A 24,318-nucleotide genomic window follows, 5' to 3' on the forward strand; every position below is an offset into this window, starting at 1 on the left:
AGAGAAAACAAAGAAAAAATAAAGTGAAAAAAGGAAAAAGAAAAAAGAGCAAAGATGAAGAAAAAAGAAAAAGGAAAAAGAAAAAGAAAGAGAAAACAAAGAAAAAAGAAAGTGACAAAAAAGAAAAAGAAAAAACAGCAAAAAGAAAGAAAAGGAACAGAAAAAGAAAGAGAAAACAAAGAAAAAGAAACAGAAACAGAAAAAAGAACATGAAAAATTAAAAAAAAAAGAAAAAGGTAAAAGAAAATGAAGAAACAGAAAAAAGAAGAAAAAAGAGCAAAAGAAAGAGAAAAACAATGAAACAACGAATAGAAAAAAGAAGAAAAAGAAAAAAGAATGAAATGAAAAAGAAAAAATAGAAAAGGAAAAAGTCAATAAAGTAAAAAAGAAAAAAAAGGAATAAAAAAGATGAACGACGGGATAAAAAGGGAGAAGAAAAAAATGAAGAAGAACAAGAACAACTAAAGGGCTATCAGAAAAAAAAAGAACGCCAGGATTAAGACGATAAAGGAAGGCAGAGAAAGATTTGGAGAGGGGGAGATGGAAAAGAAGTCGAACAATAAAAAGAGTGCCACAAATCTGTCGATTACTAAAGGTGACAAAACCAGTAGATGAAAAAAACGTAACCGTTTTCCGCTTGAAGAATCATATTAAAAACACCACAAACAAAAATAAAACAAAAGAAACTATATTTTTGTAGTTCTTTTTCCGCCTACAATAATTTCTTTTTGTTTAGGCGATATTAGTCCAGTAAAAATGTGGCTGAACATGAAGGAAATTGCAAACAAAAGTTTTTAACTTGCATATTAGGCATGAATACTCTCTTTCAGATAATGATGTTTACCACAATTAACCTTGCTGCTTTCTTTAAAATCCAAATTAACAATATAAAAATTTGGATAGACAAAATTCAAGACATTTCCTGACACGAATGTCTATTATTGCTGACAATCACTGACAAAAATAAAGTTTTTTCCTGTCAAAATAAACTTTATATATATATATATTGATAGATAGATAGATAGATAGATAGATAAACATCTGTGTGCGTGTGTCTTGTCACGAATAGGCTCCTATATGGTTGACTATTTTTTTAAAAAACTGATTACATATAATGATAGAAGATGTATAGAGGATCAGGAATGGGTATGTTTTATCTGGCAGAACGGTGGGTTATAACAATTGTGGGGTCTGCGTTCGCGTCTGGCTCCCAAAGTATGGAAATAAAAAGTGAAAGAAAAAAACGTTTACAAGTGTTTTTGATATAGACGTACATAATAATACTTTGATGAGTATGTTTCAACTTAAATAGGGATGGTATAATAGAATTGTGGGGTCTGCGTTCGCGCCTGTAATCCATGAAAATATGGCACAAATTTTAACAAAGACTTTTCATATCTGTTTGCGTAAGTATACTTTCATAATTATGTTTCAGTTCGAGGAACCATGGTATAATAAAATTATGGGATGTTCGTTCGCGCCTGACCTCCATAGAATGTAAATTTGTCACAAAGTTTAACAAGGATTTTTAACAGGGGTCGAGGGTCCACAATAACACCTTAACTTTAATCTTAATTCAGTTAGCTTTTATTTAGTTTTTTAGTTCAATCATATTGGGTCGAATAATTTCACCTCATAAATTCACGTTCTTATTAAAGTGAAAGCCAAAAAAAAGTCAGAACTTTAGACAATTCTCGACACAAATATTGCATAACTCTGTTTTTTCCTTCTCCACTTGTATGTTGCACTCTTTCGAAAATAGATAAATAGATAAGAATTAAAAAATTACTTGTTATCCTGTCAAAAGAAGGAGAAAAATCCTGCTCACGTGATTACGTGTCTTTTTAAAACATTTACATAACCTTTTTATTTTTATTTATATATCTGTTTAAACTTTTTTGTCAGTGTACTAGAAATAATTGCGTGTTCTTTACATTACAATAGTACAACCCTGAATCCGACAGCGCAATACTATACCGTTTAATATTGTAAAACTGAAACGAAGCTGTTCTGCTGTAAAAGGCCGCCATTTTCTCCTTATTCATATTTATATCGATTCTTTGATTTAAACAACTAAATTATTTACGTGTTTACCTTTTTAATATCCCATTTTGCTGTTTCGGATTATTTTAAAAGTAAGTAAAGCTTCATTATTTTGCAAAACTGTTTTTGTAACTTTGTTTTTCGATATTTTGTCGATATTTTTTAGTAAGAGTGCTTAGTAGAAAAGCCAACAAACGACTACCCGAAAAAATAAATATACAAGAAATAAATGTTACCATAGTCAATAAAAGTTTAGTTCATGTTGTTTTTTTTTTGTTTTGAAATAGTCTCTAATGCTCTTTAATTGAAATAATTTCAATTAAAACGAAATTTGAGGCGATAACTACTTAAATGAATTTTTATATAAAGTACACATGCCAAAACCGAATATTACTCAAGCACAAAATAACGGAAAACATTAAAATATGTTTATAAATATTCCTTACGTTGACGGAACTGTCTTAAATTGTTAACACAGAATGCTCAGGTGGCACTCATTCAAATTGAAAACGGCGCTCTCCATTTAAAAGTCGCTGCCATTTTGATTTTTTTAAAACCGGTTCGTTAATTTTTTTTTTTTTTTTACAAACTACTTAAAAATACAAACCAGTGAACTCTTCCGCCATAAAAGTAACTTTTATTGACTATGGTAACATTTATTTCTTGTATATTTATATTATTATATATATAACATTTTGTCTTTGTAAGGAAACAGCATTTTGTGTGTCACTCTTGGCTACGAATGAAAACAAAGCTGATATAAAAATATTTTTTCGCGAAAATTATCTTTACTTTCATTATAGTTTGCTTAGGGTAACATTTTTGAGTATCAAAACTAATCTCTTTACAACCCCCTCCTTTTCATAACCTATCATACTTTCATCAATCATAGTCCATTTTCTGTGGGCTGTTTTATAACCCAGTCAAGGACGGGTACTTATGCCAGTATATATATATATATATATATATATATATATATATATATATGTGTGTGTGTGTGTGTGTGTGTGTGTGTGTGGACTGTTCGACTGTCGTTGCTTTCATCTTGTCTATCAAAATCATGGAAACCATCCTGTATTTATTAAAGAATAAAGAATCTTTAATTATATATGCATATATATATATATATGTATATATGTGTATATATATGCATGTATATATATATGCATATATATGTATATATATGTATATATATACACATATATATATATATATATAATTAAATAAAGTTTCTTTGCTCAGTTAGTAGAGTGCATACCTCGCATGCAGGATGCTCGGGTTTCAAATCCCGGGTGCGGATATGTCTGACTGATGAGCCCAAATGAGGGCGAAACTGGAGTCTTAGACTTCCAGTTCCTTGGCTGGCGGGGCTGTTGACTGCGGCGTTCTTTGGCATGTGGAAATAATTGTATATAATCTATCACATTCTTAAAATAATATATATATATATATATATATATATATATATATTGCATTAAAACTCACACGGGGTCTATGTCTAGCCAGGTTTACATTTTCTTGGTGTTTAACTTGCAATACCTTGATAATAAACTAACACCATTGTCATTGTCTCCATGCTTATTTATTTCTTATACAAACATGAATATAAAAGGTACGAGAACAGTCAAGGCAACAATTTTCACATTAATTCCATTATTTCATAAACAATAGGCACGAAATAAGTATAATTTACAAGTAAGGAATGAACGGGTTGTCGAATGCTAGGGCAGGAATTTGCATAGCCACCACAGAACAAGTTCATGAATGGAGCAAAAAAAACGTTTCTTGTCAGAAACCTTCTTAATCATCATCATCATCATCATCATCATCATCATCATCAAGATCTGACTGTGCTGAGTTTGTTCAATGGAAACCTTTGCAATTTCCACACAAGTTTGAACAGTGAATGTCATGTTCCCTACAACTGCATCTTGCTGTAGTACACCCTAGAGTTCAGTTACAGCTTATTTAAGCCAACAAATTTTCAGGAGCAGGTGGCAAGTCAGTCTTGATTGGTTGTAATTTACCATCTGAAAGTTTCCATCTCCACTCGTCAGGTTTTATCTGGTTTCTACCTTTCCATTCCTTAATTTGGAGTGTTATAAAAAGGAACAGCCCCCAGTAAAAAAAAAAGCAGAACTAGATAAGTTTGAAAATGATTGTAGCAAAAGACTAGAATCGAACCCAATAGGCAAGTGTAAAAAGATAATAGATATTGAAATTCTACGAATGCAGAACGATTGGCATTGTTCTCGCAAATAACTTATATTACTTATGTCAGAGATAGAGAGATTGCCCATTCTTTTAGAAATAACTGGATATTAAAAATTACAGTTAAAAGAATGGACAATAACAAAGTTGAAGATGTTATGTAACAAATAGATTGCATGATACAATTTAATTTACGGATGTCTTTTGTTATCAGAGGTGTTAGATACATGTGCAAAGGGCACGAGTAAATTGAACCTGATAAAGTCACGTTGCTTGACCACACCTCTGACGTCATAAAGAAAGGAGATGCTCAATATATTGAGGACAGGGTTCGAAGTTAGGTAGACAATCACAATCACAGAGATAGAGTCAGTTAGAGAGGAGAGTCAGATAGCGACTTCGTGAAGCTGATGCCCTTAGAGGCGAAGAGGAAAGAGGATCGCATGTAGTCATACAAACTTGAATCCCTGAGTCATCAATCAGCCGGCTGATGAATAAAGTATTACCATTTATATTTTTTAACTGTTTGTCTTCGTGTCCTCATTACAACTGAAAGATAATGCGTTTTGTCTATCATTATCTATAACTCCCCTCTTAAGTAATGTATCCCCTCCTCCATTATAAGTTAAGTATCGCCCCTCTGGTGTAATAGAAATGTATTCTAGCCTTTTTCTAATACCATTTTCAAATTATCTAGTGTTTCTTTCTTACTTACTGGAGTATGTCACTTTTCGTAACAGAAAGAAAACTGGAAGGCTGTAGAATTTCGTAGATTTGGCCTCAACATACATTGTGCTTTTTGCAACATTTTCATTAAAGTGTCTAGGTCTGAGATGAGTAATGATTTCCTATCATTAGCATTGTACAGGCACATTAAGGCCTTCTTCCCGGCTTCAATAACCACTCCTGCACTGCTCCACTTGCCAAACACTTCTGCCAGTTTGAGGAAGTTTCTGTTGTTCATCACCTTTTGAAGGGACGCTGCCTTCCCAATTCCATGAACACTGGATGTAGAATCACAACCCAGTAGTGCGTGGATGAAACGAATGTTGGAACAGACCACACCTCCCAAGGATTGCCTCATCTATTTGATGTTTTAGACTTTAACACTTTTTGCACTAACCTTTGGTTGTGGCCTGAAGAAGATGTTGTTATCAGCATCTCTATTAGCATAAAATAAAATAGGCATTAGGTCCTCTTCTATCAAAATGCTTTCCTCTATCTGAACAGTTTTATAATCAATACGTCTCCAGATTACAAACTGCTTTCTCCAAACTCTTTCCAAGCAGTTTGATGAACAATTGTTCGTCAAGGATGACGGAATTAGAGCATGTTACATGCGTTAATTAAACATAAAACAAAGGGTTCTGTTCGAAATTCCTAAGTTGGACAGAGATATTTACTAGTTGGATAAGTCATATCTATAATCAGTCGGAGGTAACATTGACTAAAACGTGGGGAAAATGGACCTTAAGAGACGAACAGTAGTCTGAAGGATCCAAATAATACGGACAGGGAAAATGTATATTGGTTATATATTGGTATATATTTTAAAATATTACATCTGTTTCTTCATAGCAATTTCCAAAGGAGCATTATCGTTGCCAATCATTGAATCTTGAAGACGAATAAATCTGAAGATTTCCGAAAATAAAGACGACCAGAATATACTGTGAAAGATTTTTTTTTACTCAGACAGTTAAAAACTGCTTGATTTTGAAATGTATTCCCATTATAAATAATAATAATAATAATAATAATAATAATAATAATATTAATAATAATAATAATAATAATAATAATAATGAAAACGACTGAAATATTAAGGAAACCCCTTGAAACCTGCATATTTACAAGTTCTACACCACCCATCATGCATCCCCCCATTGTTTCATCACCGTTCCCCTTCCCCCAAACAAAATGATACCAAAGGGCCTAGAAAGGTTCAAGAAGAACTGAAAGACCGAGGAGCGAGCCCTAACCAGACCTCGGCTGGACAACCGCAAAGAGAACTGGGACCTTACGGAGGCTGAGTGCCACTCAAATTCCAGTATAAACCAATGGCTACTACCAGCGAGAAATCAATGATAAGCGGGGCTGTTGCGATGATGCAAATTCATTTGCAAATGCTATCGAAGAAGGTGGAGAGAGAAGGAGCTGGACGTCTGAGGAGACTTATTGTCACTCAGCTTCCAGAGAACACCACAGGGTTCCAATCAGATCGTTTGTTGACTTGTATGAAAGCCCCATGTGAGCCAATAATAATAACAACAACAATAATAATAATAATAATAATAATAATAATAATAATAAAATAATAATAATAATAACAACAACAACAACAATAATAATAATAATAATAATAATAATAATAATAATAATAATAATAATAATAATAATAAGTGTTGATTATCAAGGGACGCATCCTTTTTTAATTTGACCACCATTAAAGAGACCAGTACCACATTAATACCAACAGAGCCGCCTGCCCGGCGTTGGTGAGTTGCGTCTTTAATGGACAGAATAACTTTCATTCCCATTAAAGACAATGCATGCTTTCTAGTTGTGATATTTCTGCGATATTGGGCACAGATCTAATCAAATGTCTGTTTGTTTTGTTTTTTTTTCATGGGAGGCGTTGAAGTAGTATCCCACCATCTAAGAGATAATGTGTAACTGAAGACTGTGGATCTGATTCTACAAAGGAAGTCAGTTGCCACATTGCGTCTGCCAAAGGTAGTGTTTTACCTCTTGCGGTAGTCCGAAATAATCAAAAAGTGCAGATGAGTAACCACAAAGCTCATACTGGAAACATTCTTGCTGCTGCTGCTGCTGCTGCTGCTGAGTTGAGGGTTCATTGGTAGATTGCATACTCAGTCTCTGGAATAGTTGTTGATCAGTGTGCTCCATCTTTGCTGTGCGAAACTTTTTACCCAAGTGCAACTGCCTGATCTTTTTTTCTGTTAAAGTGTACTCATGGACATTTTCTCCAACCATTGAAGCTATGATTTCCTCTCCTGTGTCGTTTTTACTGTCTACATTCAGCTCTTATCTCCAGTTGCTCTATTTGAAATGTTGTGAATGGACGGATCTTGCGTGAAATGGTCATATATCTGGAAAAACGCAAGGAGTTTCTATGTATCCCTCACATCTCGTTCTCTTCTTGTTGAAGAAGTCTCCTGGTGCTGGTCACTAGTGCCATAACGAATGCTTGCTAGTTCTTGCATTGTTAACCTGATTTCAGCCCACGTTTGAAGTAATAGCATCCAAACCAATCGTCGAGTTTCGTCCAATCCTCTGCGATGAGAAAAACCTCCAGACATCTTTATGCTTCTAATTAGCACCTAATCAATGACCGATTCATAGACAAACCAGTCCAGTAGTGATTACTCCGTCTAAACACATGGAATCCGGAAAATTTCTGGTACACTTCAGGATGGATTTTTGTCAGCCACATTTTGGCCAACTTTGCATATGCTGTGGCGAATATTGGCAGTATGTTCCTTACAGCGTCAAGGTGCAATCCCTAATGCTCGGTGCGCTCTAGCCTTTATAAGCAATTGCAGGATCTTTACAATAAAATTTTTTATTGAATCCACAATTTCGCTGTTTGCTGGTCAATTATCGCATCTTTTACATAGTTGATTCTCTGGACTATACTTCTCACAGTCTTTGATGACAGAACATTATCCAATGTCTCAGCCCCAGAAAGGAGTCCTTTCAGTAGCTCTGGAATACAAAACAGCAAATACTTTACCCCTTTGGTAACTAACCACTACGTTAGATTTCTCGACGCTCAACCAGTTTGTTATATGGATCTCCTATACCAGATGTCTCCCTAGTTTTTAATTAAGTCAAGATGACAGAACATTATCCAATTTCTTAGCCCCATAAAGGAGTCCTTTCAGTAGCCCTTGAATACAAAACAGCAAATACTTTACCTCTTTTCGTAATCGCTGCGTTAGATTTCTTGACAAGTTTGTTATATGGATCTCCTGTAGCAGATGCTTCCCTAGTTTTTAATTTCGCTTTTCTCGCTCACGTGGCCTTATTCCGAATTCGTAGAACGCAAGCCGACATTAGTCTTTTTTTCCACCAAAACGGTCATTAACCATGTTTTATTTTTAATTTTTAACATATTTCAAACTGATAAAAATTATTGCATAATATTTTCAAGTTAAATTCAGTTTTCATGCTATTTTTTGTTTAATAAATTGTTAGGTAATTTGCTTGAATAACATAAGTTTAGTAATCAGGTAAGAAAAATAGAATGATTATACGATTAATTAATTCGAAATAAGAAAAATGTTTTTGTTATAATTTGATTATTTTTATCGTGCAATAATTTATATTCGTTTGCAATATGCTAAACATTAAAAAAACACAGTTAATGGCCTTTGTGGTAGAAAAAAACAATGTTAATGACCTTTGTGGTAGAAAAAAACAAGTTAACTGATGTGGGTTCGCGTTCTACGAATTCGGAATAGAGGCACCTAAGCGAGAAAATGAAAGTGAGGGGGACATCTGCTACAGGAGATCCTGCCATAATTTTCGAGCACATATTGTTCCGTTTAGCTAACCAAGCATTAATATCTCTTTCTCTGTCCTTTTTTTCTTGTGAGATTCTTTCAGACTTGTTATCGACAGAGGTTTCGTGTGCTTATGGCCAGATCTATGTTAATTTTTTCTTGTCGGACCTTATGGCGCAGTTTTCTATCTATATTTTGTGAATCATCAGCATCTGTGATAGATAGAGAAACGGTCAACCACATCAACAAAACAAACCTATTTAGTGACATAAAATATTGTATTCCTTCAGCTAGATCAACAGATAATGTGCTAAGAGTTTGTTTCTGTCCAAGGTACACCTTTTGAGGGAGCTGGATTTTTCCCATATTAAAAACCGACCTTGTGTCTTACTCTGCCCTCCTAAATAGGCAAGTAAATAGGTACTGTAATATCACACAGGATTAGTCAATGTCTTTACGGACTTCCATTTCTATGGCAATAGCTCTTGATAACATAAAGGTCTATTTCACAAGATTAATAAAATTTCCTAATAGAAAGCATTTTAGGCATACAAAAATATATATATATGAATTGGTGAATTACAAGAACGAGTACAAATATAAGCTGCTATGCCTCCGTTCAGTCTGGAAAGATTATGGAAACCCCATATAAGGGAAGCTGTACGTGAAATTGTGAGGCAAACGCTACGCAAACTCTAACCTACCATTTCCTGAATCGATACTGCTTGTGTCAAGTGGCAAAGAGAAGTCTAGGATGACTGTAAACAATGCCGAGATAAGAAGAGAGGGCATAGGGCACCTGGAATTCCCAAATGGTCACCTATTTTAATACTGACCAGGTTTAACGTTGCTTAACCCCAGTGATCAAAACGGAACAGGTGTTTCAACGTGATTATGCAGTTAACATTAATATTATATAACTATTAGCTAACTTGCGATAAAAGGTAAATAATTTTTGTTTAGTAATCAAAAAAATATTACTAATAATAATACTAACACGATTTAATTCCACCCTAAAAGTGAGGAATTAATTCCTGAAAGAGTGCACGATTTGCACGTATTAATCGATTTGTAAACAAACAATCAATATTTCCATGGCAAGTGCTCGTCTGAACTCCAATCTCTGGTCCCCCATCGCCAATCTTTCACGAAAAACACTCGTCTAGCTGAAACCGCTGTCTATAACTTTCCCCACTCTGTATCTGTGCCAAAATCAAAACGTAGATTCCATGAACAAAGCTTCTTTCTTAGAAGTGCGCGCCTGTGGAACTCTTTTCCGTTTGCCTGTTTCCCACCTGACTACATCTTGAATGTCTTCAAGTCCAACATAAACAAGTTCCTGATGAACTGTCCCCTTAAGTAAGACACTTTATCAGATCTCCATTACTAGCGATTACTACGATATTAACCCATGGATTACTGTACACGCAATAACCCTTAACCCGGGGTGGCCTCCAGGCCTTGATAAGTGGTGTCTTCCTTGTAAAAAAAAAAAACAAAAAAAACAAATACTATTATGGCATGTGTTTCTCAGGATTGTCTGATCCATTTCCTGCTTCCTTTGTTCCAGCTTGTTTGACCCGTTGGTCTAGTAGTCTCCATCAAGTCGTTGTTTTAATACCTAATTGAAATACATGCTGGTTAATGAGAGGTGCGATTGGATATTGCACAACCCATTGTTTCACTATAAACTCAGAGCACAGGTACAATTACAGAAGGTATCCATTGTCTTTCAGAAATGAATGAAATCGAATATAAAATGAAACGACGTTATTTGTACTCACTAGGAGTTTATATATTATTTAATTGGAATTCATTATTGAGATGAGTATTATTTATAAAATTTTATTTATTGCGGGCTATTATCCACATTTTTTTAAGTTGTTGTTTCACGACGTTTCGGTTAACTATTCCTCTGGCCTTCTTCAGGTGGTAACGTCGATGAGATAGGAACTCCGAATCTCCTAACTGCATTCTCAGCAATTACTACCATCCATAGTTGTTGTCGTCTCTCCAGGTTTTTGGCCAAGTAAGCCCCTGGCCGGCTTTGGGTAGGATCGAAACCGCTATCTTCAGACAATTCTCACCTGGAACTGTGATCAAAAACGTGGTGAGATGACGACAACTATGGATGGCAGTAATTGCTGAGAATGCAGTTAGGAGATTCGGAGTTCCAATCCCGTCGACGTTACCACCTGACGAAGGCCAGAGGAATAGTTAACCGAAACGTCGTGAAACAACAACTTAAAAAGATTAGGGTAAGTCAGCAATAAATACAAATTAATAAAAAGACAGGAATACGATTTTTTTAACAGAAAATTTGGTTATTTATTTATTTATTTACACACTGTTATCCGCATCTCCATAGTCGTTTCAACACGTTTCGGCCAACTAGTCCTCCGACCTTCTTCAGGTGATTAACCGCGACGGAATAGGAATGCTGAGTCTTTTCACTGTATCTACAGAAAGTGCTGCCTTCCATAGTTTTTGTCTCACTAGGTTTTCGTCAACTAATCTGCTGGCCTTCTTTGGGTAGGATTGAAACCGCTATCTTCAGATAATACTTATCTGGAACCGTAGAGATCGACTGCGCCACAACAATAAATATATACACAAATTACTCAGCTCAATGTATTTCAATAAAAATACATGATTTAGTGTTTTATATCTTGAAATTAATTTTACCGTTTGTTTCTGTGTTCTGTCTCTCTCACTCTACGTTTTCCCCTTCTTTTAGTAAATCACTATATCCTTTTGTTTTTCCTCTCTTTCTATTAGCCTTTATATATATATATATATATATATATATATATATATATATATATATATATATATATATATATATATATATATATATATATATATATATAATACACGTAGGAAACACACCAATATACAAAGATAAACATAGTAAAACAAGTACCACCAAACACACACGAGACGCCAGCGAATACGTTAAAACGAATAAACGACAAACGGTTAAAAATAGCGAGAGGAAAAAAGCTCAATAGCAAAACTAAAAAAAAAAAGTACGTGAAATTAAGAAAATATACAAACTTTGACTATTTGCTCAACCTGCCCCTTCCTCATCGTTCGCGTCGTCGTTCTCTGTGTCCCCCCCCCCATCCACCAATTCCTTCGAGAAGACTGCACGGATGTGTCATGACGCGGACTTCGATTTTGGTCATGCTGCTGTAAAGATCAAGACGTCGAAAGCCGCGCGACTTGACGGGGATGAACAAACAGTTGTTGTCGTTGTTATTGTTCAGATAGAGTTTGTTGTTTGACTGTGTCGGGTGCGGGCGAAAACGAATCGAACGGGCGGCGGCGAGGTGCTGCCTCCAAAAATCGTGCCATGCATCGAAGGCAAATCATTTGAAGTTCCGGGGGTGTGGCACGAAATGTATTGCAGGCGTAAAAAGACACGCTGGGTACCAATGAAAACGGCGTATGCACTTGCGTAAAGAACTTTAAAGAAACGTGTCTGTGTTTTTATTGTTTTTTTTATTTATTTTAAGTGTTTTGAAGGGTTTTAGCTCGAATGTTTGTTTCATTTTATTTTATTTTATTCAACGCGTAGTCTTTGTAATTGAGAGTTAAATCATGTTTGTATAAACGCTGGTACCAGTTTGATGATTTGTTCTTTGAAAGAAAGTATTGCTTTAAACTGAGTACATATATTCGTAAATAAAATATATGGTTTACTTCACTCACACTAAATATAGCTATCATCATAGTCGAATACATGAAGATATTTAATTAAAGTTGATTTATAGTGCTTCCAGTTCAAGTTTCACATGGATCAACCGGCGGTGATTTTATATAAGCCACACTAATTATTGTTGATGGAAATGAAAGATGCACACACAAATATACGATGTGCCCTTAATGTTTCCAGATTTTTTGTACAGGCATTTAAAATTGTCATAGACTCTTGAAAATTCAGTATGTTATTTCGATACATCTTCTGAAAATACTGACTATTTTTTTATGATTTCAAGTTCAAGTAAACAACCACAGCAGAGATGGGAATACACCCTACTAAAGCCTTACTGTCACAGCTAATGAATTTGAAAAAATGCAATCTGGACGTGAGGACACATTAGAAAAACGATATGCAATACAATTTATGTTTTAAACGTGACAAAAACTTACACAGAAGCGTATGAGAGGCTCCAGACTGTTTTTGGCCTATCTTATTTAAATCGAGCATCTATTATTGAGTGGCACAAGAGATTCACGAAAGGCAGAGAGTCTGTGAGAAATGATGAGTGGTGTAGGAAGATTAAGAACGTCAGACCACCAGAGTTAATTGGTCAAATAAAGAATTTCATGGATAAAGACTGTCATGTGTCTGTACTAACAATAAATGCACAGTTTAATACAAGTGTAGGAACTATGCACACACTTGTTTGAGAGGAATTGAAGATGCGGAAGATTTGCGTAAAGTTTTTCCCAATAGAATATCAGAATGTTCGAACTGATCAATTCCGATCTTCAGTTCCAGACTTGACCATTGTGACTTTTCGTTATCCTCTAAGCTCAAGTAAAACCTTACATGCTGTCTTTATGAGACAATTGAGGAGACGAAAGAGGCTGAGATGAGGATAATTGACGAACTTACACAAGATGATTTCCATAGGCCTTAAAGAAGTTGTTGGAACATTACAACAAGTGCATTGCAGCCGGAAAAGATTACCTCCTCACACATTAGTTACGACCTCGAATCGCAATTACCTTCCTAGGGAAGCAAATACTTTCATAATACTATAAAACAGTACACACATTCTTCAAACCAATAAAAGAAAACACACACACATCCTACCCTAAAAAAAGATAAATAAAAACACAAATAGAAAGAGAGAGTGAGAAAGAGAAACATAAGAGAGGAGTGACCACAGCCCAATAAAACAGTAATAAAAATTGAACATTCCAATGAAAAGTAAATTCACTTACACGTTTCCATCTCTCGGAAACATTTCAAATGAACTACGAAAATGCTCTTTTTACATCTCCAACACATCTTGAATATATTCTAAGCATTTTAAATAATTTCTGAATGAGGACACTTCACAGAACGTCTGAAATGCGTTAAAAACAATTTAAATGATTTTAAAACATTATTACAATGATCTAAACATAATTTTCAATGGAAAACCAAGACACGGAAAAATAAAATGTTAAAAAATACACATTGTTGGTGACCACCCCCTTATATATATATATATATATATATATATATATATATATATATATATATATATATATATATATATATCCGTGGACTATATATATATATATATATATATATATAGTCCACGGATATATATATATATATATATATATATATATATATATATATATATACATACACACACATATATATATATATATATATATATATATATATATATGTGTGTGTGTGTGTGTGTATGTATGTGTGTGTGTGTGTGTGTGTGTGTGGACTGTTCGACTGCCGTTGATTTCATCTTGCCTATTAAAATCATTGCTGCCATGGAAACCTTCTTGTATTTAATAAAATTGTTACTCCTTTCCGCAGTCTATCAATATTGAGTATTTGCTTAACTTGTAGACGTAGTTCCTAGTTTTAATCAGGAAACAATATGTACTGATGATGTGGTTTCGGTTTCGATCCGAGCGGATAGCGTTCAAATTATGTTTTACACTTTTGAAATAATGACTATATATTGGGTACAATATAATATGAAATAATTGATTATATAATAAATACGAAATAAACTATATTTAAGTGTATTTTACGACCGGGTAACAACTTCGGGCGCCCCTTCTAGTATATATATATATATATATATATATATATATATATATATATATATATGATGGATTCTCCCATCGAAGACGATGAATGAGGGTTAAGTATGCAATCTTCAGCAGCTCCTAAGCTCTGTGAAACCACGTGCATTATTGCAATCCTGTAGACGTCCGGCACACTCCTCCGCAGATAGTGAGCCTGCGTATGATCGTCGGTCAAAGATGACTAATCGAATGAACAGATAACCCTGTTTTGCTGCCTTGAAACCACAGTTGCATACATATTCATTTTTGTTGATTTTCCTGGAATTTGCCTTCATATTTTCACGAAGGACGTCCCTATGACGAAGGCGGTTATGTTTAAATTCTTTGGTCCCTAGAAAACCCATCTTCCTCGATTCTCTGTTATTATCTGCTGGACTCTCCCAGGAACACAGGGAAATTTCACAACGCTTCAGTTTGTCTTTTAGTTTATCTTTGTAACGCAGCAGGGGGCGCCCTATTGTGCTGCAAGAATTTATCAGTTGCCCATAAAAAATTGCTTAGGAACACTTGAGTCATCACTTCAAACAAGATGACTCGACCACCGCATTTTCATCCGAATCCAAAATGATTCAATGCCAGTGATTTCACATCTCTCCAGTAATTCACTATTTGGGACAAGATCCTCCCATATAACATTGCAAATAGAACGAAGACATCTCATATGGAAGAAATCAAGTTGATTTATATGCTTGCGGTACAAGTTCACGTTTCGGCACCATACAGAAGAGTAGGCAGAACAACAGATTTGTAGACTGCCACCGTCACTTTTAGAGACACATAGTGGCTGTTCCAGAGTCTGTGTCGCAACCTACCAAATGTCTCACTAGCTTTATTAATTCTACTTTGGATGTCCTTTTCAAATTTAGCATCATCAGACACAATAGAGCCGAGGTATGTAAAAGAAGATACTGTTTTCAAAGCTTCACCATTAACATATACCACTGGTTGTGAGTCGTTTGGTTTTGGCTGGTGAATAATTTCAGTCTTTTTTATGCTAATTGTAAGACTGAAGGCCTTACATGCACCAGAAAATCTATTGAGGACGTTTTGGATGACAAGAGCACAATCATCAGCATAAAGGAGATCAAGAACCGTCTGCACAGAAAGAAACAATAAGAGAACACCATTTGAGTTGACTTTACCAATTCCATGTGAGCCAATGACATTTCTCCAAAATTGTGTATCACTACCCACACGAGCATTAAAGTCACCCAAGACAAACAGCTTATCCTGTATACAGACCTTGTTAATCTGTTCACGTAAAGAGGAGTAAAACCTCTCTTTTAGCTCCTCAGAATAATTAAGTGTAGGTGCATAGCAACTCACAAATGTGGCATACTTATCCTTTCCTACTGCAACGTGCAAGGACATAAGTCTGTCAGAACTTGGTTTTCCAATCCAATAAAAAGTGTATCCACCTTCAACTTCCTCTAGCTTTCCTGTATCAGCAAACCTAGCTTCAGAAAGAGCTGCAACAGAAATTCTATGATGCTTTAACACACGTGCTATAATTGCGGTTTTTCGTTCAGGGTTCCTTTTGTTATCCTGGATAGTTCTTACATTCCAAGTCGCAATGAACATATTCGTTCCATGTATTTTGTTTCTATTCTTGATTTGGGTGCAAATATTGGATGCCCAGACATCTGCACCTGATGACAGGGACATGAGCAAGTAAACAATTTTTAGGTCACCTTTTATAGACGCCTCCCCATGAAGAGGAAAGAAGTGCCATCCTATAAAGGGCTGCTTTGTTATGAAAGGAGGACATGAGTCACACAATTACTTGCGGGTGTTGTGAAAAACGGCCATCTACCTTCCACCACCTATGTGTAATGTTCATGCTAGGAATTACTAGGGACATCCTTAATCTGTTCCCGTCACAATATCATCATCGCTACAGGATTTATTGATTTATTGTTAGCTAAAAAGAAAAAAAAAGCACATATCGATGGACTAAACTTTAGGCTTAAACAAGTTAAAATGGTTCATTGAACAACCAGCTGTTTGATTTGTTTTAAGTGGTCATTGCTTGTGCTGAACAAATTACACAATAGGGTGGACATAGATCACTGATCCTCACTCATCTCCTAAATCTCTCATTTGCTAGCTCCAAGAGCTATACCCTGGGTACTGGTCAGTAGGCCTGCCAAACCTTGTGAGGGGACGTGTTGGTGCAGCATCGCTAAGCAATGTGTCCACTAGACTGAACTAGCAGTTAGGGGCAAGGACCAAGAAATAGCTGGTATCGTGTCCAACTGCACATAAAGCTTACCAGGTAGACCAGGCCCTTTAGTGTTGGCTCATAACTAATCTAGAGGATGGAACAATCTTACAAGAAAATCCTGCGATCGTTTTATCGTCTGACGTGTGGCATAGCGTGCACCTGTAAATATATATATATATATATATGCGTGTGTGTATATACACACACGAACACACACACACAATCACACACACACACACACACACACGCACACACACACACACACACACACACACACACACACATATATATATATTTCTTTTTCTCTGGTTATTCCACTATTTTTCCAAAATTACTCTTTCGATCTGGATAAAATTTTGTATGGTCCTTTATTAGACTAAAGTGTAACGACTTGATAATATAGATCCGTTTGATGTGCAGTTAAGGATTAATTACTAACCACAATACCACGTTTACGCTAAGAGTTTTCTCAGGAATTACTGAGACGACATCTCTGAAATTGTGTATGAACCTTTGTTATGATAAGGTGATGTGAACCGTGTATTATGATATCGGTTTGATGCACTGTTAAACATTAGCAAAGATAAAAAAGATTGAATATAAAAATAAGCACAAATTTACACATGTTCAATAATCAATTCGGTATAAAGCAATAATTCTCGGAAAATGGGCTAAAACTTTAGTTTGTTTTTAACAGGCAATATATATATATATATATATATATATATATATATTAGTGTATTTAGGCAGCATTCCTTCGTTCAGGCAAACATTATTAAAAACAACAGAGATACCTTGCCTAATGATTCTTTTTTCATTTTTTCGGTCTTTCGCAAGATTTTTTTAACTTCAAGATGGAAGGTATTTACAAAATGTTCCATGGTTCACACGAGCGCTTTCGATTCTTTCTTGAATCATCATCAGGTGGAGATAAAATATTAAAAATATAAGTGAAATATATAGTTACGAATGATAAAAAGAGTCAATGAAAAGTCGATTAAAATATACATTTACGAGTGATAAAAAAAACTCGATTTAAAATTAGTTAAGTTAAAAGTTGAAGTTAAAAAAATCTTACGAAAGATCGAAAAAATGAAAAAAAGAATCATTAAGCAAGGTATCTCTGTTGTTTATATATATATATATATGTGTGTGTGTGTGTGTGTGTGTGTGTGTGTGTGTGTGTGTGTGTGTGTGGAGGCGAGAAGAACAGAGAGAGAGTGGGTGACTTACGCATCATAGCTGCATCGTTGAGCGGGTTCGAGGATAGAATGGTATTATCGAATTCTGATTGATATGAATTGATGACGAAATTAAAACTTCAACTGACGACCATGATTGCATCAGTCTAGGGAATGTTGACAAAATTCTAACCAAAAAAAAAAAAATAAATAAAATAAAATAAAAATGTAAAAAAAACAAAAAACTTTTGTTAAAAATCAACTGAAAATTGCGATAAACTCTTTTTTCCCCTCCAGAATTGAGCAAAATTAACAACTTCGCACACAAAACTCGTATGTCAACGACAGTCATTAAATAAGCACAAAGACGACTTCTCTTCTGTCCCTTCCGTGGTTCGCTATGTCTCTTTACACTGATAGACCCTCCTCCGTAACAAGCGTCTCATTTATATCGGATCTTCCTTGTCTTTTTTAATTTTTTTTTTTTTTTAAATTTTGAATTTTCTTCTTTTTATGTTTCGTACTTTGGCTACGGAAATTCTCCGCCTATCTACACCTGACCTTTGCCTCTCTCTTTCTCACCCTTTGCCCGGTTTCATTAGCGCGCATTTATAAGAAGAGCTTATCAAAAATGCCATTCGACAGAAAGTTGATAGAAGCTACCAGCTGAGAAAGGATGGATGCTACATGGAAGGGCTGGAATTGGAGGTGTTGGTGGAGGTTGTTAAGGGGCGTTTGGTCGTCGGTGACGTAGAGGTCTAGGCGGCGGCAACTAAATACCGATACATTGTCGAAGAAGAACAAAAAATAAAGGAAACGAAAAGCGTTTTATATTATGGTGAGTCAAAGGGCGTGATGGCATAGACCATACACTAACGCTTGTGATATACACGCGAGTGACGGATTAGGTACAGAACCGCAAGTAATTTGTGCACGCGCTTTTTTCTCTCCCCCCTCTCTCTCTCTCTCTCTCTCTCTTTCCTCTCCTGACCTCCTCTCTCTCTTTCGCAAATAAAGCAATGGCGACGGTTTAATGGCGTTGGCAGTGGCAGGGAAAGGAAAAGAAAGAGAAAGAAATATGGACGAAGATCTGCCTAAAACACAATACGACCAATAATGAGAGTACAAAAGATGTGGAACAGACGATGAAGGCAGGCGACAAAATCGCGTCGTTCGTCGAAAGAGATTATCTGATCTCTTCAGGCTGTAATTCAACACAATTATCGCAGCTTTCATCTCTTGAAAAGTTAACAAAACTTAATTTTGTTTTGTTTTTTTTGTTTTGTTTTATTTTTTAGTGAGGGGGTGCAGGGATAGTGCATTGTATATAATAATAATAATAATAATAATAATAATAATAATAATAATAATAATAATAATAATAATAATAGAAACGTCGAAAGTGTTAGGGTACAACTTGATGTCTAAAGTCAAAGGAATTGGCAAGATGTTAAAGAAAAAATGTAACCAAAACATTTAAAAGTTGAGACTACTATAAAATAATAATAATAATAATAATAATAATAATAATAATAATAATAATAATAATAATAATAATAATAACTGGCAGAGATGTCCGGCGTAGCCCAATTGGAAAGTACGCTTAAATATGCTGTTTTAATTCTTGCGGATTTCAGATATTTTATTTTAGAGTTAATGTTCTATCGATTTTTATATATTATAAAGTTCGATTTCAAAAATTAAAATATATATATCCGTATGATTTGGTTGCGTCAGCCTGAATCGAAACCGAAACTTATATATATATATATATATATATATATATATATATATATATATATATATATATAACTTGAATGCCTTCAATTATAATCGAAACAAAAACTTATGAAGAATTCTTGGTAAAATTATTTATTACAAGAAATGGAAGTATATAACAATTAAACAGCAGTCACTCGGATGTAAGCGTGACACACAAAATAAATAACACACACTATCCTAGTTATATATAGAGAGAAAGAAAAAGAAGAAGAAGAAGAAGAAGAAGAAGAAGAACTACAACAATAACAATAATCACTAACAGGATCCATGAAAATTTTACGGAATTACAAATATATTCAATCCACTAAGTTTTTTCTGGATAGCAAAATAAAATCTCGTGGAAAGAAAAAAAAAAACAACGACACGTAGCAAATATAAATTAATAAACATTTATATGAAAATAATGTCCATTGTATTTTCAAAACAAAACCGACCCACATTAGATAAAATAATAAGTACTCCCACATTAGATAAAATAATAAGTACTCCCACATTAGATAAAATGATAAAGACTCATAAATACCCTGTATGTGCTACATAGTTCAATACAAATAATAAAATCAAATTGTGAAATGCAATCTTTAATTTACTCCTAAATTTCAGCAACCCTTGTCAAATAATGTTCTTTATTGGGCGTTGCTTCTTCGGATATTCCCTATTTTACGTTAAGTTATACGGAATTCTTTCTTTGGATGCAGAAATGATGAAAGTCGAATTTTCTCCGAGTTCCTTTCACACACAATTACAACAACAATCATATATTATTAATAATATTATGAAATTTGAAAATAAGATTAAATCAAGGGAAGCCACTCTCAAATAGTGTTGCCAAATTTGCATTTATTACCACAAATATAGCGAATAAGCCTTCTTTGAAGTAGTTTGGCTTTAAAAAAATATATTTGGTTTTCTTAAAGAGTAACGTACGGAAAAACTAAGGAAGAAGCAAGCTGAATATTATATAGATAACAGTAAAATAATAATAATAATAATAATAATAATAATAATAATAATAATTCTGATTTCGTTTGATAAAGATTAACTAATGTGCATGTTCCGTTGAAAAAAAACGAACTGTTATTACTTTAATTAATTAATTATTACTTTTTTGCATAGTTTCTTATTGCTGACACAATGTTTACAGATTTAAAACACTTATTAATTGATGCAACATTCACAGGGTGTTTCCATTATTTTGTCCAATCCAATCTTTAAAGCGGAAATGAAAGTCGGTCATGCGCAGATCATGATGCAATAACCATGAGATCACTATAGACAAACGTCTTGACATTTAAACATAAAATATTTAAATTTCAATATTTCTCGCTTTTGTGGTTGGCGGTGTGGGTTGTTCCTTGCTAATGATGTTAGAGATGGTTTCATGGCCAGGTTCGAATCACCCGTACCGGCAGTAATCGTGTCACGTTGAACTGATGATCCCCGAAAGGTTGAAAAAATAGTGTTTATTTAAAATTTAAAAATTATTGTAGGTACGTGGCTCCCCCGACGGCAAAATTAGTTATCAGGTTCGTTATTATTTAACGTAGTGGCAATATAGCTGTTCAAATCTGGCTTTTCTGTATTGAGACAGAAAATTGTATTTCAGTTTTTAATGATTTCTTTTTTATTAATCGAGAAGAGAAAAGATGCTATCAGATCCTGCATCTTTAGTCATTCTGAACCTTATATATATATATATATATATATATATATATATATATATATATATATATATAAGAGCAAATAGTTAATAAAACATGTTAAAAATACTTTGAAAAATAGTTAAAAACATATTTAATCTGAAAAGGAAATACTTAATAAGTGGATAGTCCTTAATGACACTTTGTCTCGGCAGCCGTGTCAAACGCATATCATATTTTTCTTTTATTAATGTTATTGGAATTTTCCCCCTTTTCCTTGTACATATTTGTGAATTATTCCACGGATTTCGGCCTTTTGGATTATTTTGGACCATCTTCCAATTCTGTGATTTCCTTGTGCGAATGGAAAATTAAAATAACTTTCTTGGACTTACACTTTTCGATTTTACCGTCATTGGATACCTTACCTTTCACCTGACTATCCATTCACGTGAAATCACATTTTTTTCACCATGTTCCCTCTGCTTCACTTTTTTGTTATCAAGTAAGATCTTTGACTTACTTGCAGTTTCATCAAATACTTTTGTATGCAAAATCCGATCCAGCATCTTGCTAATGATGAGAAGGAAAGCATTTCTTCGAAAGTCTGCGGATTAAGGACTATCCACTTATTAAGTGTTTCCTTTTCAGATTAAATGTTTTTAACTTTTTTTCAAAGTGTTTTTTAACATGTTTTATTAACTATTTGCTCTTATTATAAGCTCTATCTCCTATTTGGTTTTATTGAGCTTTTACATCTGGTTGCGATTACTTTATAAATATTAATTCTTTCATATTCATAATATACTTTAGTTTTACCATCTTGGATCATTTTGGTAAATTTAATTGTAATTTTTATTTTTATTATATATATATATATATAATAATAATAATAATAATAATAATAATAATAATAATAATAATAATAATAATAAAACAAGGGTGTAGTGTTTACCTGATATACGCAATGGTAAACTTAAATCTAATATAAATACCTGTATATATATATAAATAATTTAATCCCAAACGAATAAACAAGCTCAATACGCAATAGAGAGTAGAGCTTATTATAAGAGAAAGAAAATTAAATCTGTAAGTTGAACTTTACAATCAAAATTTATTCTTAGACTGAATAATAAAAAAAACAATTTACAAAGTCCTTATTCCGCAGAGTTTCAAAGAATGCTATTCTTATTATACTTCTCATCAGAGGACATAAATAAATCAGCAAATTATATTTGTATCAATGCTAGTTAAGGTGTTAAGTGAAACTGCAATTTATTGTAGTTACAAATTGCCAAAACAAAAAAATATTGGATATGTAAAAAAAACTAATATAAAAACAAACCACGCATAATGTATTGAACACAAGAATCAAGCACCAAGTTTGGATTAACACAACGAGCAGATGATCGCAGCGTCATATGAAATGAAACTTGATTGTAAAGTTCAACTTATAGTTTTAATTTTCTTTCTCTTATATATATATATATATATATATATATATATATATATATATATATATGGGCGTGTGTGTGTGTGAGTGTGTGTGTACGAATGTATATATTTAATCATTGTCTTATATATGTCATTATCAGTATATATGTAATGAATTAACTTAAACATCTGTCTATGAATTTCTCCATCAATATTTAAACTTAACCAACAATAAAAAAAACTTATTAATATATATATATATATATATATAAATATATATATATATATATATATATATTTGTGTGTGTGTGTGTGTGTGTGTGTGTGTGTGTGTGTAAACTAAGGCTAAAGTAAGGTTAAAACCGTTCTAAATGGTTCAGCGGATATTATTCTCTACCAACCTACAATCTGCTCGACATGAAAGATTCCTAAACCTGTAAGCTAACCTGACGATGATCTTCTACAGTCCTTATTATATTAGTTATTAAATTGTGGCAAAAATAATGTCGTTTTTCGACGTTCAACTATATATATATATATATATATATATATATATATATATATATATATATATATATATATATATATGTATAAACGACATTATTTTCGCACCGATCTAATATCAGGTCCATTGTTTACGTAGTGACAATACAGCGGTTCAAAACTGACTTTTCTGTATTGAGACAAAACATTGTATTTCAATTTTTTCGATTTCTTTTCTAATAATCGAGAAAAGAATAGATGCTATCAGATACTGCATCTTTATTTGTTTTAAAAAGATTGCAATCGAAATGATCAGATAGAGCAAGACACGCTCTTTAAATAATATATAAAGTAAGGGTATTATTACCAAATTCCATTCAAAAGACAATAGCGATGACGTTGGGAGATGAGAAATTGACTTGCTGACCTGAGAAGACGAGAAATTCACCACTTAACAAGGCCTAGAGGTCACCCGAGGATAAGGGTTAATGGGTACACATTAGTCAATGTGATTATAGCGTAGTAAACATAAGTAGTGGAAATTTTGTAAATTGGATTACTTGGGGGGGGGCGATTCATCAAGAACTTGTTTACGTTGGACTTGAAGACAATCAGATTGTAGTCAGTTATAAAACAGGCAATCGGGAGAGAGTTTTACAGGCGTGCACTTCTAAGGAAGAAGCTTTGTTCGTGGAATCTACTTTAACGTAACCATATTGTGTTGACGTGCTGATGAAATCGCTGAAGGCGTTTTTGATATCGTTTAGGTCTTTGAAACATTTCTCACGTACAAAAGTTATCGATGTCTTTGAAAAAGTGGTAGTCAGTAGGTGAGAGGTCTGGAGAATATAGCGGATGAGGAAAAGTTTCGTAGCCTAATTCGTTCAACTACTGCAGAGTCGGTTTAGCAACGCGCCTTTGGCTATTGTTGTGGAGGAGAAGTGGGCCTT

This window comes from Euprymna scolopes, chromosome 28 (assembly GCF_053919585.1).
Source record: "Euprymna scolopes isolate OS-2025 chromosome 28, ASM5391958v1, whole genome shotgun sequence".
Lineage (NCBI taxonomy): Eukaryota > Metazoa > Mollusca > Cephalopoda > Sepiida > Sepiolidae > Euprymna > Euprymna scolopes.